The sequence below is a fragment of the Protopterus annectens genome, chromosome 8.part0 (assembly GCF_019279795.1).
Source record: "Protopterus annectens isolate FY-2018-M chromosome 8.part0, PAN1.0, whole genome shotgun sequence".
Taxonomy (NCBI): domain Eukaryota; kingdom Metazoa; phylum Chordata; order Ceratodontiformes; family Protopteridae; genus Protopterus; species Protopterus annectens.
In genome coordinates this window covers 780121459-780141458 of record NC_056741.1, presented here as the reverse complement: position 1 = coordinate 780141458, position 20000 = coordinate 780121459, and positions in this window count along the sequence as shown.

Sequence of the window (20000 nt, the reverse complement as noted above, 5' to 3'; positions counted from 1 at the left end):
CTGTTAAGTGTGTGACAGAAATGCCTGATATTGGTGACTCAAGAACAAAAAAAGCTTAGACAAGACCTTGTTCTGGCATCAGGCGATGTTCTGTGAATGTGTCCACCTCCATCTATGAAAGTGTATCTCACCAGATCTTAAGCTAGTATCTGAAACTGAGGGCCTGAGAACATGGACCATGACATGGGAGGACCTGGTAGGCATGACTCAATCTGACTATTGGTCACTGGTGAACCTGGGAAGACACAGGAAGACAGGTTCTAATTCTTCAGTGCAAACACTGAGTGTAGACAAATAGTCTCTAGGAATTACTCCCTGACAGCAGAGTAATTGCAGGCATGACTCTGACATCTTACTGGGGCATGAGCATGCTTACACCTCGTGTGGTTGCTGGGGTTGCATCTCTGTCTTGTTCTCACTGTCATCCATCAAAGTGGAAGAGACATGAACTGAAGCCCTTAATAATCAAGGGTGAGGATTCAATGTATACAAACTTCCAGGATGTCTCACACATGGTCTTAATTCTGTGGATGTGACTGATATCTGCCATCCATTCCATTTACTTTTTAACTAACCTCCCACAAACACCCAGGGCTTTGCAAGGAAATGTCCTGCGGGTCAAAGAGCAGGTCACTCTTAACCACCAACAATATTCAAGAAGCAAAGTGGGTGAGACGCTGGATGACCCTGATACCCCAATACTATGCCCATTGTTTAGTGTGAACATTTCAATGATTAAAAATGTCATGGCACAGACATATGTACAAGATGGTCCTTTTTTGTCTCTGCATGTGGATAGTGTTTCCTGTTTGTTTCATGTCCTATTTATAGGTACCTGTTTATATACTCATTGACTCTTGTTCCTCCTCCTTATATTCTATTGTGCTTGATGCTGCTGAATCACTGTAGTTGCTGTCTGCAAGCAGAAAGAAGAAACAAAAGTCAGAAGCAACTGCAATAAGGACAGGTACTACAAAAAATATCTCAACAATGATTTCATGAAAAAATATCTGCATTTAGTGCAAGACATCCTTTGTGAGTTGTGCAGATTTTCTCTGTGGAGAATTGAATATATATTTATTATTATTAATAATAATAATAATAATAACTGCAACATCAAAATGTTATTTAATGTCTAGGACCTCATATACAGCACAATGTAAGCATCTTAAATAGTAATAAAACTAATGTCTTTCGGCTTTTCCCAGTTAGGGGTTGCCACAGTGGAACTCTGGTTTGCTAATGATTGGCAGTGGATTTTTATGGTGCCGAGGTGCCAGCCTGATGCCCAGCCTTCAAAGAAGGCACACCCATTCACACACGCACTTACCTACATGTCTTTAAACATCACTTGACCATGAGGAGGACAAAATAATGTAACTAAAAATCAAAAAAAACAATAAAGGAATAAAAAGATGAAGCAATAAACTAAGACTAGCAGTAGAGTTACGTTAATACTTTCCAATTAAAATCTATATTAAGTCCTTGACAACTCAGACTCTGAAATGTCATTATTAATAACACTTCCTTCTTTCTTAAAAGATTTTTAATATCACAACCAACACTACCATTTATTTGACCCAATATATTTACATGCAAACCTGTAACCATGCCATTTCACAGTTCATTAAATTGAACTGCACTATTACTTTGATTGTTAATTATGCCTCTGAGATATATTTTAAGTCACGTATGTATTATATATATTTATTTTCACATTAAAATTGAAATTATAATTCATTAAAAAATACAATGATCTTTCCAAAGAGAGGTGCTGAAACTGGTATTAAGTCAGAGTCATCAACAAACTCCAAGCAACTGATTTTGTTATGTTCCACAGTATCTGCTACAAATTAAGTTGTTTTATGGGGTCTATATCACAACGTCAAAGACAAATTACTTCAAATATGTCTTCATCAAACCCATAAAAACGAAAACTGAAAACAGTGAAACTACATACGAGTGATTTCTTTCCCTGGGAAAGAAAGCGCTTGTCTAAAAATATATATATATATTACTACACACAAAACAAAGTGGGAGGCTTCGCCCTCACACACCCCAACCTAGGGGGCTGTGCCCCCCCACCCCCTAACTAAATACATCAACTCCGAGATTGCATTACAGTTTACAAAACAGCAAACTACCGGAGGCGGGCAAGTGATTTCTTTCCCAGGGAAAGAAATTGCTCATATGCCCCTTCGCTGTTTTCAGTTTTCGTTATTTTAAGTTCGACAAAGATGCATTCATTCTTTTCTATTTTTATTAACAATCTAAATAAGTCCCTTCCACAATCCATCTGTATTCAATATGCCGATGACTCAACACTGATATGTTCAGCATCCTCCCCAATTGAGCTTCAGGCTACTACAGAAAACATTTTCACAGCAGCTGAAAACTGGTTCTATCAATATTGTCTCTTACTGAATTCCAAAAAGACTAAATTATTACTGTTCACACCTACACTGACGTCATCTACTTTTACCTTCAATATAATTTCTAACAATGGCACAATAATAACCCCTGACCCTACTACCAAACTTCTAGGGGTCACAATAGACCATAATCTCAACTTTGATTTGCATATTAACTTAACCATCAAGTCAGTCAATAGAAAACTTGGATCTTTATAGGCTGAAACCCTTCCTTACTGCCTCAGCCAGAAGTACCATCGCACAAACACACCTGCTCTCTAACCTTCTCTATGCCTCACTGATTTATACAAACTTATCTAAATCTAATTTCAATAAACCAGCAACATCATATAACAATATAGCCAGATTTGCGACAGGAGCCCCTTTTTGTACCCATCATTGCTCAAATCTTAAAACAACTAGGCTGGCTGGAATTACAAAATCAAATTCTACTACAGCAACTAACCATCACCCACAAAAATCTTCCATCAGCCTTCAAATACTACGATACTTTGTACCCTTATCACTCCTTATGAAAACCTCTCTTCCTTGCGCTCTGCCACCAAGCTCCGAGCAGCCTCCTATAAATCCCACAACAAAGCTGGGGACTGTTTGTTCTCCAACTGTACTGGACCTATCTGGAACAAGCTTCCAAGTGAACTTACTGCACTTACTTCTTTACCCACTTTCAAGAAGCATCTAAAAACTTTGCTTAATTCCCAAAGGCTCTGTCCTTGTACTAACCCTGACTGAACCTTTTATTGCCTCTGCCTTTTCTTAGTCACTTCAAATTCTTTACTAGGTTTCTACAGTACTATTTTTCTACTTTCTATTTATCATTTCCACTGAACTGCACAAAAAAAAAAAAAAATCAGAAATCACCTGCATTGTAATTCCTCCATGCAGGTCAAACAACATGTTCTGTCATGTGATTTCTATCCCTTTTTACAGTAAGCAATTTTATCACCTGATGTATTTTCTTGACTATGCTTATGAAATAGTTTATGTACTACTTTCCATTTGTAAAATATTTATTTTTTGTATAACAAGTTTTGTTCTATATTACTGTGTTTTGTGGAGCTTTTCTCCCCGGCATCTGCTGAAAATGGACATGTATCCAGCTAGACTAGCCTGGTCAACAAATGTAAAATAAAATAAAATAAATAAATTATGTGTCTTTGATGATCTAATAGGAACCTGTTTTTATGGACTGTGATAAGGTTATGGCTAGAATAATTAAGTCAGCATTATATCACTGTGTTACAGCCAATATAGTGAAATGTACTGTATTTTTGAAAAGGAAATAAATGTAAACCTTGATAGACTCCATAAGCATGATTGTCCTTGTCAAGGGTACCCTGATGTGTAAGCATTAGACTAGTTATAAACAAAAACTGCAGATAATCTACATTTGAAGCCATAAAAATGTATAATTCTCACTCGTATAAATTCAAACAGTTTTTAAGAAAACTTTTACATCCTGTGGGTATAACCCTTTGCATGAATTCATGATGTCATATTAGGAATTCAAATTCAAATTTATTTAAGTGCTTGAACCCAAGCAGTGTATATATATATATATATATATATATATATATATATTTAATGATTTATTCTATAGGTAGTTGGAATGATAATATGCACTAGTCATTTATAATATTATGACTGGTAGAAATATAGGAAGGCACTGAGTTGTTTATATTTTTAAATACATAGCTAGACAATGTCTGTTGTGTATAGATAGATGTTTCTGCACATTATACTGTTTATTTTATTTTATTAGATGAATGTTCACACTATAAAAACGGAATAAAAGGAGTTTTTTTATTAGACTGAGTTTTTTTGCCTTTGTGGAGATTGAACTGCAGTAGTATCTAATATATATATATATATATATATATATATCAAACAGTAAATAATGTAATAAGCAGCAACAAGCACAGTCATGATAAGGCAACACCAAAACAAATATGTTTTAGAGCATTTTTAAAACTTGCAAATGCAGGTAGTTCCCAAAACCAGCCTGTAAGATGGTTCCATAATACAGGTCCTTGATAACTAAAGGAATGTAAACCAGAAGAATCCATGTTGTAAGATGGAGTAGGAAGAGGGTTTTGAGGGCTAGAACAGCGAGTGAGAAGGGGTATAGATATGTAAAAAATCTTTCAGATATGGTGGCCCAAGATTATTAAGAGAAAGATACATCATAAGAAGAATCTTGTACATAATAGGGTATCTGGCTGGAAGCCAATGTAAGGTATGCAGGATCTAGCACGATGTGGTGATGTCTTGAGACATCAGTCAGTAAACATGTAGCAGAATTGTGGATAAGTTGCAAACATACAAGTTTGGGATCTGAAAGACCAGCTAGGAAAGGATTATAATAGTCTAAATGTTAGGAAAATATTTTCTCAGTTTTAAAGCACTGTAAAAATGTGGGAGGAGGACGAATTCATAGTGTGGCAGGCTGATACACATGATAAGAAAGAGGTCCAGCAACCTCTTATTATAACCATTCAGTATAACACTGGTGAAAGAGCAAAACAGTGTCATCCATATAAGATCCAAAATCAAAACCAGAAGAAGAGATTTAGCATAGAAGCTATTAAAAGGGGCTAGAATATGGTTGTGGTAAGATTATAAAAGGATCCTCAGTGATAAAGCAACAAAATCCCAATATTGTTAAGATTATCAGTACAGTAAATGAATGAGAGCTGACAGAAAACTCTGAAGTGCAAGTCAGAAATCTGCACAGAGACTTACATGAAGTGTTAACACCCAACAGAGAGGATGGAAACAAAACATGTAGGATTCTTAAGGGATGACCATTAGAGAAAATATATGATAGTGAGTACTAAAGCCAGAAAGGTAGAAAAGTGCAGAGTAGAATACTGCAGAGTTCTGAACCCACATCTGTTAGTAAAAAGCAGAAATTCAAGTAAAAGCAGATGGTGTGCATATGTTAGGAACATTATAAAGCAGCAAGTATAAATTTTTTTTTTGTCTGCAACACCAGAAGACTTGTTTTTGGTCTTCAACTTTGGTAGAGGGGGATCCAGCTAGGGATTGCCTAGGGTGCCAGTTAAGAAAACTACAACTCCGAGTAGAGAGGTTTAATAAAACAACAAAATCCATGCTAATGAAATTTATTAACATAAATGGAAAGAACTTGGACTGTATGTTACCATAGTTACTGTATGCTATAAGAGAGATGTCACAAGCTTTAAATGGATTTACTCCATTTGAACATTTATATGACAGGCATCTCGGTGGTCTGCTTAGCATTGCTAAGGAAACTTGGGAAGAAGAAAAATACAATTTAAATTCGTGATAGAAACATTACATTAGTTTGCAAGACAGGCTAAAACTGGTTATGCCCATAGTAAAGTAGCACATGCAGAAAGCCCAAGAAATGCAACAAGTTTGCCCAGTTCAGAGAATTTAACCCACATCATTAAGTATTAGTTTTAGTGCCCTCCATAGAGAACATTTTTTTTACGTAAATGGCAAGGGCTATTTGAGCTTAGTTAAAAAAAAATAAACACAGTGAAATGCAAGGTCATCTAGGAAAGATAAATGTAGAACACTCTGTCATATAATGTAATGAAACCATGGAATGAAGCAGAAAGCTCTGAGCTGAGCTTGCAAACTGAAGTATGTACGGAGGAGGACAGATAATCTCTACCTGAGGTACAGTTAGAGGAATGCTTGCCAACAGTATAGATGTGTAGGAAATAAATATATTTTTTATTAAGAAATAAAAATGAGTGCATTCAGACATGTCTGTGAGAACTAAACTGATAAAACATAATATAGAGACAACACCTTTGAATGGAGGCTCAAATGAAACCTTACAGAGTGTCAGCATCATATAAACAGTTAACAAAAGAAATTTAAATGATGCTTGAGATAGTAGTAAGAACAGTCACAGAGTGAAGGGAGCACCCTAATAGTGCTAGCTCAAACCTGTTAGATGTATTAGGATTTGTAATGAGTTTAGGTAAATCAGTAGCATTTCAAAGTGTGATAGCAATGTCATTTTTAGAACAGACAAACTAATAGAGAACCTTGGACAGGTCAGATATTTCATAGCGCTAGACTTGACAAAGAAGTATTGGCCAATGCTGCCTTTCTCTGTACTAAAGTAGAGGAGCCCCTTTAAGCCCTGATGTTCTATTTTTGTACACAGGGTTAACAGTTTGGTTGACACAGTGCCCCAGCCTCCTTTTAGAGACCACTTATTAAAGACAGCTGCTGCAGGACTGGGAGTCTCACTTACCTAAAGTGTAGGCTGTCTTAGAGGTTATACAATGGGCAGGCTTGACTCTGAATAGTATAAAAAGCAAACTAGGTATGGTGGAAGCCAAGTATTTTGGATACCGTATAGAAATAGAAGTGGTAAGACCACAACTGGAAAAAGAAAACAAGGCTATAAAGAATTGGCCTATACACTCCACTAAATGACAAGTGAAGATGTACCTTGCAAAAGTTGGGTGCTACAAAAAAATTGTACCTAATCTTATAACTATTGCTTGTCCTCTAACAGATCTTCCAAAAGGAAAACCTCCTTTCAAAGTACAATATTTCCTTGAAGCAGGCAGGGCATTTAATGAGCTACCAAAATATTATGTTCTGAACCAGTATTCATGACTCCTGATTTTATTAAGGAACTTGCCCTCTATTCTAATGCTAAAAAGACAGGTTTGGGAGCATCCTGTGAGCTATATCAGCAGAAAAATAAGTAATGCTGAAAAAAAAAGATATTCAGACATAGTCAAGAGTGTTTAGTTCAGTTTAATTTCTGCAAGTCTTTTATGTTTTCTAATACGATGACAGGAATGGACCCCATTCATAAATTAGGGTATGATTAAAGTTCATGAAATTAGTATTGTTTCAATCTTCGATGTTAGCCAAAAGTGTTCTTTACAACATCAGCAATGTTCCAGAATTGACTCCTTCTGCAATTGATATGGAGTTACTTGTATAGGTAGTATATCTAAGTACGACTGTAATTTTTTTTTTATGAGACTTATTGCTCCTACTACTATTAGAAATTTCTGGGTATCTGTCTTTCACATTGCTCTCATTTCTGCCTGCAAATCCTGGTATTTTATGACCTTGTGTCTCTCTGTACATAAGACACTGTAATTGCTAGTGCAGCAATTTCAATTATCAGTGCTACTTTTGTCTACTTTTCATGGACTGTTTTCTGAATTGTTGGTAATGGGTGATCCCATATGATATAAACTTCATTATTCCATATAATACTTGGTAGCTGATGTTTCCAAAGCTTCTCAGCTACTTCAATATAGTAATGTTTGTACAATTCCCAGTACAGCAGTCTTGCCACATTATTATGTCTTTCAGTATACAGACTCTCTGCCAATAGTGTATCACATTCAGCAACAAGATGCACACTTGTTTCCAGTTCTGTTTTACAGAACTTGCATTTGTCCATTTGTCCCACATGTTCTGTGGACTTTGTAAACCAATGTGTATGTAGTGCACTATCCTGGGCAGCCAATTGTAACCTTTCATCTTTTTGGTTTAAATTTACCTCTCCTTAACCATTTCTGTATGAACTCCTGATCAACATGAGGATGTTCCAGGTGTTTTCTGTACTTACCACAGTATGTATTCCTTTTCCACATTTCTTACCTTCTCATCTGATCCTTCTTATATTCTTTCTTTTGTTTTTTAGTACATTGACTTGCTGCCTGATTTTTGTCTACATCTGTTTGATTTCCATTCCTGCTTGATACCAATGCTTCTACAAAACTAAGCAGGAAAGTCATCTTAGACTTGTCTTAATGTTTTAAAACTTTCACCATGTTTGGATCTGGTGAGGTCAGCTGATATGTATGAGTCCCTCGATTACAGATCTATACATGTAATCAATTTTGAGGCAGCCCACCTCCTTCAGAGCAAGGAATATATAGTCTTGGTATACACTGATTTTTATGTATCATTTGATAAGCATGAAGCATTTTTTTTTGTTTTTCTGTCCATCTGATCCAACACCTTTTAAGGCCAGTCAATCACATCAAAACTGTAAGTTGAAACAGGAAGAGTCAATTGATTTATAGCTTGGATTTTGTTCCTGGTGAAGGGCTGCTTCCAATATTAGTTTTATTCTTCTGAAGTATTCCTTATTGAGTTTTATTTGCATTTGTTTATGTTTTATTGCCGAACCTTCGATTCCAAAATATTTGTACACTCCCTCTTGCTCAAGTTCCTTTATATCACATTCCTGTCCCAGACTGATATTTTCTTGGTGATGTAGCTTTCCTGCTTTAAATGTTGCTTTCACACATTTATCAATACCAAATTCTTATATCATCTTGCAGTTGTACTTTCAACTCCTCATCTGATGAACTACACAGATTTAAGTCATCCACAACAAGAAGATGAGAAGCCAAGTAGACAGCTTAATGGGTTAAGGGCAAGACAAAACAGTAGCAGTGACAAAGAATTACCCTGGAATATCCCCATTTGAATTTTTATACCTGGGATAATAATTTGCCCTTTGTCATGACTTCATTGGAAAGTGGTTTGCCACTGTTACATATTCAATGTAATATAATTGATCAATATAGGATGTATCTTATACATCTGTAAGCACGCCTTTATCCATGAATGTGGGATGCTGTCAAGTGTGTTATTTGCAATTGATCCATGCCATACTTAGGTTTTTATTCTTTTAACAATTCTCCATTATAACGTTATTTGTCAGCAAATGATCCTTTGTTCCACATATCTTTCTTTTGTTACCCTTTTGTTCTATTGCCATGACTGAGTTTTCTTCTAAGTGACTATAAACTCTATCGACATCGGCTCCAGTACATAGTTAGTACATTGTCAGAAGGCAAATTATAGGTCTACAGTTTTTAGGATGGTTTGTAGGTTCACTCTTGAGGAGGAGTATCATTTTTCCTGTTGTTAACCAGGCTGGTGTCTGTTCTTGATGAGCATATGTAGTTCTTACTCAAGGCTGAATCCATGTGTTAAGATGATAATACTTTTAGCCAGATACTAGGTATGCATATAGGCCTGAGGTTTTCCAATCAGAGGCTTTTCTTAATTTTATTTCAGTTTCTCTGACTTCATTCCATTTCATATATTGAACATTTGAACTTCTTACTATTTCTTGTACTTCTGTACATTTGGAAACTTTGTTATGTTCCACAGGGTCTCCATATATATTTCTATAAAATGTGCCTATTTCTTCTTTGTTTGGTGGTGTTTCTATTCCTTTTATTTTTTGTTTGTTTTGTACTTTTCCTTTATATTTATCTGTATATCTTCTATTTTTTTCTGCCTGTTCTAATATCTTTAGTTTATTATTTTCAACAGTGTATGATATATCCTGGTCTGTTCTGATACTGTGTGCTGCTTTCATCACATCTATCTTTTGAAGTATTTTTGTCGATCTGTTCCCTTTTCTAAAATCTAACTGTGACACTTCTCTTAATTGCGTTATAGTTGACTCTTTTCGATGCTTTCATGATGGCATTTTATTTCTTCCCTTAATGTCCCTTATTGATCTGCATTTTTGTGGGAAGACTTTATCTGTTATTAATTTAGCTGCATAGTAATATGTCCTGTTTATGTCTTGTTATATCAAATGAGTTTCCTTTAACAGTCTTGATTACTGTGTTCATCTGTTTCATCAGACTTCAAAAATTTTGGGTCTTATTTGCTTTCTGTAATCTATTTCTTTCATTGATCTTAATATGTCTATCCATCTCTATTAAATCAAGCACTTCTTCCCTTACATCATTTTCTATTATACTGAGGCCATTTTCTTTGCTTTCTGTTTCCTGTGGGTATTCTACAGAAAGTTCCACAGCATCTTCCTGTGACATATTCTCTTCAGCTGCATCCTGCACCATCCATTGCTCTTTCATATGGGAACTCACTGTCTTATCACTCCACAACATTGACTGTATCAGAGTTGCCACTGTTTCCTGCTCCTTCCCTTGCTGTGCAACGCAAACTGAACTTTTGTACTGGTTTCCTACTGAAGGTGTGTCAAGTGATTGGATGCTTCCCATTCCACTTGTTTCTCCTTAATTTGTGGACTCATTGTTCTAACATGCTGTGATGTTACCTGAATTGGATTTTCCACACTAAATCCTTCACTTCACAGCTAATCCATAACTTTAGTTTCTATTTCTTTAACTTCTCCATTACTAATCCTCTTTTCTACTTTCTCATTTGTTTTCTTTTTTTTTCTGCATTGTGAAATTTTCCATATCCAGCTATCTTTACCTGTATTTCTCTTCAAATATCTTTGGTGACATTTCAATCACAATAATTCTCCAATGGTGTAAAGGACTCCCAGGCAAAACGGCAAAACCAAAATTCTCAAAGTAAAAGAGACCAGAAGTCCAACATCCAGTGATTTAATAAGGCATACACAGTAAAACAATAAAAATATCAAAGCTTTTGAGTAACAATACTCTTTCTCATTGCATAACCTAAACTGTAACATACTGCTCTTATATAACGACCACCAGCCAATAGAAAGGTAATTACAATAATTAAATAATTGATGAAAGGCATATTATACAAAAAAGAGGGATGTAATACAAGAAAGAAAGCACATTTACTTACTTAAAGCTATAAGCACTTAAAAATAACATGCACACATTTTGCTTTACAAACTATCACGCTTTATTTTAAGAACTGGTTTTAAACTATTGCAAGTATTTAAACCTGGAGATTTGTCAGTCCAAAAAAGTTTATCCACTTGGATTCTAAATATTCAGCCTTATTCACTAAATCACCTCCACGTATACCTATATATACATTCTGTAAAATTTTAAATTTAAATTTATGTTCATTCCCATAAGTAATAACATGTTTAGATAGGGCATTAGTCTCAACCTTCCTTCTAATGTCCAATAAGTGAGCACTAATTCTTTCTTTAAGTTTCTTATTTGTTTTTCCTATATAGAAACTCTTACAACATATGCAGTTCACAAAATATATTACATTAGAAGTATTACACGTCCCTGTTGCTCTAAATGTAAATATTTCATGATTGATTGGATGTTCAAAACATAATTCTGTGCTGATCTCTTTACAGAAAGTACAATTTAAATATGGAACAGTACCAGATTTTACTCTTTCAGGTATATTTTTGCAATTAATATTGAAATCCTTATAGCAAAGCATTTGTTTCAAGTTTCTTTCCTTCTTATAGACATATTTCGGTCTATCTCCCACAATACAAAGAATATTAGAGTTAGTGTTTAAGATGCTCCAATTCTTCTTTATAATATTTTGTACATGTCTAGTATGTCTATTATAGCTCATTATATATTTCAAGCTATAGTCAGTATCTCTGACTTCCACATCATTCTGTATAGTGGTATATGAATCATTATGTAAATATGGTTTTGCTATTGTTAGGCTCTCTCTCTTTTTACAAATGTCTTTACTTCACTAACAAGTGTCTGATCATAGCATCTATCTAAGAAATCTTTCTCCATATTAGTCAACTCCGCATCAAAATATTCTTTTTTGGTACATAGCCTACTGGCTCTTAATAACTGGCTTTTAACACACTCTTATATATGTGCCTAGGGTGCATGCTTTTGGAATGTAAATATTTTGTTCTTTGGACATCTTTCTTGTGAATCCTAGTATCAAAAAAATCACCATTATTAATGATAACTAAGTCCAAGAAATTGATTTTTTCATATGAATGTTGTACATCAAAAATAAAAAAATCAGTACTATAATGTAAAATTTTAACAAAATTATTAAGAGTTTCATTGTCACCCTTCCATATTAAAAATTAACATCAACAAAACATTTAAAAAATACTAAGTGATCATTTCTAAATGATTCATTTTCATCAAAAATATTGTTCTTCCCACTTACTCAAAACAAGGTTTGCATACATGTTGGCCACTGTAGTGCCCATAGAAACCCCAGTTTTTTTATGGTAAAACTGATCATCATATAGAAAATTGTTATTATTTAGCACAATATCTAACATAGAACACATAAATTCAATCTTTGTTGCTGAAAAGGTACTATATTTACATAAAATTTCTCTAATTGATTCTAATCCATAATTATTAGGAATCATCATCATCATCTTCTTTCAGATGTTCCCATTAGGGGTCACCACAGCAGCTCACCTGTTTCCATTTCTAACTCTGTCACACCAGCCACCTGCATGTCCTCTCATACCACATCCATAAACCTTATCTTAGGCCTTCCTCTTTTCCTGTTACCTGGTAGCTTCATCCTTAGCATCTTTTTCCCAATATACTCAGCATCCCTCCTCAGCACATGTCCAAACCAACGTAATCTTGCCTCTCTGGCTTTTTCTCCAAACCTTCCAACCTGGGCTGACCCTCTAATATACTTATTCCTAATCCTGTCCACCCTCGTCACACCCAGTGCAAATCTTAACATCTTTAACTCTACCACATCCAGCTCAAACTCCTGCCTTTTTGTCAATGCCACTGTCTCCAACCCATATAATATAGCTGGTCTCACTACCCTCTTGTAGACCTTCCCTTTCACTCTTACAGGTACTCGTCTGTCGCAAATCACTCCTGACACTCTTCTCCACCTACTCTATCCTGCCTGTACTCTCTTCTTCACCTCTCTTCCACACTCACCGTTACTCTGAACTATTGACCCCAAGTATTTAAACTCATCCACCTTCTCCACCTCTACTCCTTGCATCCTCACCATTCTTCTTTCCTCCCTCTCATTCACACACATATATTCTGTTTTAGTCCTGCTGACCTTCATTCCTCTTCTCTCTAGAGCATATCTCCATCTCTCCAGGGTCTCCTCCACCTGTTCTCTACTCTCACTACAGATCCCAATGTCATCTGCAAACATCATAGTCCATCGGGACTCCTGTCTGATCTCGTCTGTCAACCTGTCCATCACCATTGCAAATAAGAAAGGACTCAGAGCTGATCCTTGATGTAACCCCACCTCCACCTTAAACGCATCCGTCACTCCCACTGCAGACCTTACCACTGTCACACTACCCTCGTACATATCCTGTACCACTCTTACATACTTCTCTGACACTCCTGACTTCCTCATACAATACCACATCTCCTCTCTAGGCACCCTGTCACATGCTTTCTCTAAGTCTACAAAAACACAATGCATCTCCTTCTCTGTACTTCTCCATCAACACTCTCAGAGCAAACATTGCATCTGTAGTGCTCTTTCCCGGCATGAAACCATACTGCTGTTCACTAATCATCATGTCCCTTCTCAAGCTAGCTTCCACTACTCTTTCCCATAACTTCATGCTGTGACTGATCAATTTAATCCCTCTGTAGTTACTACAGCTCTGCACATCACCTTTATTCTTAAAAATCGGTACCAAAACACTTTTTCTCCATTCCTCAGGCATCCTCTCACTTTCTAAGATTTCATTAAACAATCTGGTTAAAAACTCCACTGCAATTTCACCTAAACACCTCCATGCTTCCACAGGTATGTCATCTGGGCCAACAGCCTTTCCATTCTTCATTCTCTTCATAGCTATCCTTACTTCCTCCTTGCTAATCCATTGTACTTCATGATTCACTATCCCTACATCATCCAACCTTCTCTCCCTCTCTCTTCATTCATCAACCCCTCAAGGTACTCTTTCCATCTCCTCAACACACTCTCCTCGTTTGTATGTTTCCCTCATTATCCTTTATCACCTTTACCTGCTGCACATCTTTCCTAGCTCGGTCCCTCTGTCTAGTCAATCGGTACAGGTCCTTTTCTCCCTCCTTAGTGTCCAGTCTTTCATACAACTCTTCATATGCCTTATCCTTAGCCTTCACCACCTCTCTCTTTGCCATGCACCTCATCTCCTTATACTCCTGTCTACTTTCTTCATCTCTGACAATCCCACTTCTTCTTTGCCAACCTCTTAGCCTGTATACTCTTCTGTACTTCCTCATTCCACCACCATGTCTCCATGTCATCCTTCCTCTATCCCGATGTGATACCAAGCACCTTTCTAGCCATCTCCCTTACTAGCTCTGCTGTAGTTACCCAGCTATTTGGCAACTCTTCGCTGCCACACAGTGCCTGTCTTAACTCATCCCTGAACTCTACCTCACAATTACCCTTTTTCAATCCATAATTATTAGGAATAACGGTGAATAATGATTTTATGTCCATAGTAACCAACAGCATTTCATTAATATTATCGAAGTTATGTGACCAATTTCTCAGGTGATTCAAAAGATCTTTTGTATCCTTTATATAACTTATACTTAATAATCCAGAAAGATGTTTCTCTAGATATTTTAATAGTGTAACAGTAATCCATTTTCCACCTGATACTATGGCTCTCATAGGTGGTGTACTGAGACATTTGTGGATTTTTGGAAGCCCATATAATATAGGTGTAGTTGGATTCTCTAAGTATAAAAAGTTATATTGTTCTGGTGTTATAGAGCCATCTATTAATGAGTCATATAGAAATGTTTTCTCTCTATTAACATCGTTTACAAATTTAACATTGACTTGAACAAATATCTTTGGTGCTGCTTTTTTGTATTGATTAGTTTTGCTTTCTCCTTTGCATAAATACTGCACCTTATTAAATCTCTCCTTCTTTCCCATGTCCATATTTCTTCTTCAGGCAACTCACGCTCCACCTGTTTCTCCTTAATTTGAGTACTCATTGTTCCATCATGCTGTGACATGACCTGTGTTAGACTTTCTACACTAAATCCTTCAATTCACAGGCATTACTTAACTTTAGCTTCTATTTGTTTAACTTCTGCTTTATTAATCTTCTGTTTTACATTCCCCATTTGTGAACTTATTTTTTGCATTGTGAAATTTTCCATATCTGGGTGCCTTTGTCTGTATTCATCATCAAATATCTTTGAAGCTGCTTTTTTGTATTGATTAGTTTGGATTTCCCCTTTGCAAAAATATTGCACCATATCAGATCTCTTTTTTTTCCCCATGCCTATTTTTCTTTTTTATGCCTTTCAAAAATGTCTAGGTTTTATTATTTATATTTTTGTACTTCCTCTTTCTCCTCTTTTTACAAGCGGTCCAATGTTTCTTTGTCTATGTAATGTTTTTCATGGATCTGTTGTATTAATGAACACAGATCTGCATTTGAAGCTTTCTTGTACAAGTATTTTTCTTTCTTCTAATTTCTGTCTTAATCTTTTTGAATACCTTCTATCTGGAACTTCTGGGATTCCTACATAATAGTAACAATGCAGAATTTGTTTCTTATCTTCAATAGGCAACTCTATCACCTTAATGGCTCCTTTTTGGCCTGTCAGTTTTTGTTATTTTTGTGGACTACTACTTTCTTCTTCAACAGGTGAGGTCATTCTCCCCTGAGCCTGGCCTAAACCTTTGTAGGAATGTTTCCATTTCTTAAGGAGTCTATACTGTCATTTGTTTCCACTCCTGGCACCAGTGCACACACCAGGATTGGGCACTTTTTATCCCTGGACTTGTGCACCCAGCTGGCTTTTTTATTTTTTATTTTTTTACCTCTGTCCATGATATGCATTATATAAAATACTGTCTCTATACAGAGACAGTTGTAAATTTTCATAAAATGCCCAGATTTTTGCCTCATAGTTTGTCTGTTCCTCATAAAATTTGTGGTTTTCTGAAGCCTTGTGGCAAATCATCGAGGGGTGAATTCACTAAATAATGACAGGCATTTGAGTTTCAGGCTTTATATCTTTCAGAAAATGCACTGTAATATAAGACCTTTTATTCTAGCAACTTTCTAAGTTTGTAATAGCAATATTTAAAATGTGTCACTATTTTGGGGGCTTTGTCCCTGCATTATTTTTGACTTTGTCTAGAGTTTCTGTGCTAAAAGGTTGAGAGTTATGCTTATGTGTGAGTAAATGCAAGTAAGAAATCAGAGGAGACTGCATGTGTATACAAATGTGTATGTGAAAGCAGAAGAGACTGTTTATGAGAGAGAGAGAGGAGAGAGAGAATGGGCTCCCTGTAAAATTGTTGTGTTTTACATATATATATATATATATTTAAGTACTATATTATTTGTTTATATATTTTTGATGTAAAATGTTTCCTCCATCCCAATTAACATATACTAAAGAAAGTTTGAAACATTAGGCGGAGGAACTATTTTACATCAAAAATATATAAAACAATATTATAGTACTTGAAAAAAGTAAGTAAAACACAATAATTGTACAGAGAGCTCATTCTCTAAGTGCAATAATGCCATCCATTGTGTGTGTTAATGTGTAATTAATCCTCTTCCAGGGGTGTAGAGGTCCTTTGCTGCCCTGGGCAGATGTTAATTACACATAGCCTGTTGGGCATTATTGCTTACATAGAAAACGTACAAATAACTCCACTGCCAAAACCTTCAAAAGAGTACTTTTTACGTGAATGGCCTTTGCCCCCACACCCTTTATACAAAGGCTCTGCCCCAAAATCCCCATTACTTTTAACTATAGATAGATAGATATGTACTAACTCCATGCTTTCAAAGCAGCGAAGGGAAATTCATTGACTTATGTTCCACACTTTGACAACAACACAATTTGATGACGTTTACCAACAACAGCATTAACAGAAAAAATTGGTCCTCACAAAATGACCCTGCAACTATAAGTCAATAACAGGCAACTTACAGGTTAACAAAGACTGAACTTTCAGGTAACATTTGCCCTAAATTCAACCAGCTGACGATGGGAACTCCACCATAGAAAATCACTGTCAGCGAGTTGTTCTGGCAGTGATGCCTTTTTCAGGGAGTAATTCCAGTATTCTTCAAGTTGGTGCATCAATGGAGTTGGTATACATAAGTTCAGAGTGTATGGTAAATGTGAATTTTCAGCCTTTTTATGGGAGTGCAATTAATGGATTCTGATCCTTGATGGTATATATATATGGGTCTACTTCAAATTAATGAAATTGTACTTACCTGAATTTTAAATGATTGAGACAATAACACAGACCTTGCATTTAAACGAACACTCACAACACCGATATTTTCACCAGGGAAAGGAGGCAGTTGGCCATCATGGACAAGAAACCAAACCAAAGCATATCAAACACACCCAAGTGGGGGGCTTCACACCCCACACCTCAAATGTGGTGGGCTGCTAACCCACCCCCCCAACTAAATATACCAACTCTGAGATCTCACTATAGTGGGAAAAGGGCAAACTCCCGAATGCTGGCCAACTGCCTCCTTTCCCTGGTGGAAATATTGATGTTGTGAGTGTTCGTTTAAATGCAAGTTCAGTATTAACATTCATCTCAATCATTTAAAATTCAGGTAAGAGAAATTTCATTAATTTGAAGTAGACATATATATATATATATATATATATATATATATATATATATATATATATCGTTTAATCTCATGTTATAGAATAGCAGAATGACAGAATCCTGAGACCATTATACTGAAACAACAAAATATTGAAAACTAAAAGGATGAAAACACTGAATATTGAAACTTCATACTGCTGCAGAAGCAGATCTAAGAACAAGTGCTATCATGGGTCCTGCAGGGGTGGGGTTCCATGTCCAGGAGCTTAATATTGAGGGTTTCAGCATTTTGGTTCTATTGTATAATGGACTCAGGATTTTGGTCAGGGATATGTTGTTCTTCAGTAACATGATTGTAAGTAAGCTGTACCTGGCACACTGTGCACTTATTGTTTTATCTTCACATCTGAAAATTCATCTGCATTTTTTGTGCATCATCAAATATACTGACATTTTCCCTATTTCCATCATATTTACTCTAATCACTGAAAACTAAAGTAAAATTTCATACAGTGAAGATGCAAAGCACAGGGACATACATCAACCCAGTACACTCTAGTCCACCTTAAACAACCCCAAGTTTAAACTTAATTTTAAAAACTAAAATAAATAAAATAAACAGAGAAAGCAATGAGCACATCCACCTGCTCCTTTCTAATCCAAAGTTCCAATAACTTTCTATATGAGTTAGAAGCCTTGATGCAGAGACTCTCATTTAAGTCCAGAACATAAGACATTAAAGTGTATGCATTCCCCTTTTCTGTGTGTTGCTGCACATCCTTTGTAGGGTTAGGCTGCACTCCTGATATGAATGATACTAATTAAAAATTTTTCCCAGAAATTAGTAATCCAACTAATAGCATGTAAGCATTAACTGAAACAAGTCACAAGGAGTTAAATACTAATACTTGCTAATGCATGGTTTCTAGTAAGAAAAGTAAATTGGTGCGCAATTAAAAATATCAGAGAGGAATGCCACATTATGCTGAAGACTATTTATACTCAGGTTATGAATGATAATTCAATTCTTCTATATACGATTTTTATTTGCTTTAACAAAGCAAAAAGAAAAAAATATGCATTTCTGCATAAAGATAGTGATTACTCATGCACAAAAAATCAGTAGAAAAAAACTGTGCTATATATATTTAACTGCAAAATGTTGCTTTTATGAGTAAGTAAGTCTGATTCACTCCATGAAATGAACCTTTGGTGACTATGCATATCTAATTGCAGACAAGACATGCATATAAATAGGCAGTGATACTTAAGGGGAGATCTGCTAGCACTTTGTTATGGCAGCTAGTGAAAACTGTCAGGGGAATAACATAACACTCGCAGGAAGCTACAAGATCTGTGCCAAGAACATCAGCACTTGCTGTGAAGTCTCAGTAGGGAATATTTTATAAACAAAGAGCATTCAGTGGTCATCTTATTCAAGGCAAATACAATGACATGCATGTATATCCATCTTTCATAACAATGGTAACACTCTTACAGGCTACTGTATTGATCCAGGCAATCACCCCCTTGAGCTAAATAATCATTGGGGAGTAATTAGCAAGCCCTTCGAGAATGATAAACATAACCACTAATGTAATCCATGGACATATCTTCTTGCTTAAGCAGTATAGCACAAAATATTCTTTGCAATTTGCATGACTCACAGATGACAAAATATTTATAAGTATGAAAAATACACATTATTCTCAAAGGTTTATTTGCAACTCATAGTTTAAAATATGTACTTAATTCAGCAAAAACTAAGCTGGCATTAACAGAACTCCGTGATGCAACATTCCCTCAAGCATTACGCTACAGAAATTGTCATCCACTGCTTCTGGAAACAACATCATAAATCACAGCTTTGCCCAGCTTTATCAGAGGATTAGGTAGTTAAAGGTCTAAAGAGTCTATAAAAAGCTACTGACACTTAAGACATGCCAGATGTGCTTTGTGTAAAGAAAAATACAGCCTGTTTTTATGTAAGTTCATATCTTTGTTTTTTTTTCCCCCTCATTCTGTCTCTTCTGTATTATTGATTAAAATATAAATAAAGCTCTGCCAACTCTTCATTGTATGCTGTAATAGTCATAAATACATTATGAGTCCTTTATCCTCGAGAGCATTAGGGGATCATCTTATACACAGATAACTGAGAAAAGTCGTATCTTCATTTTGTTCTTTTATATTTTTGTTCTCTATGCAATTTCTAAAAAAGGTCAGATTTCATTTAAAAAGTAGTGTTATGTCATGAAGTATGCTGTGTTTGAGCAATGAATAAAAAGAATA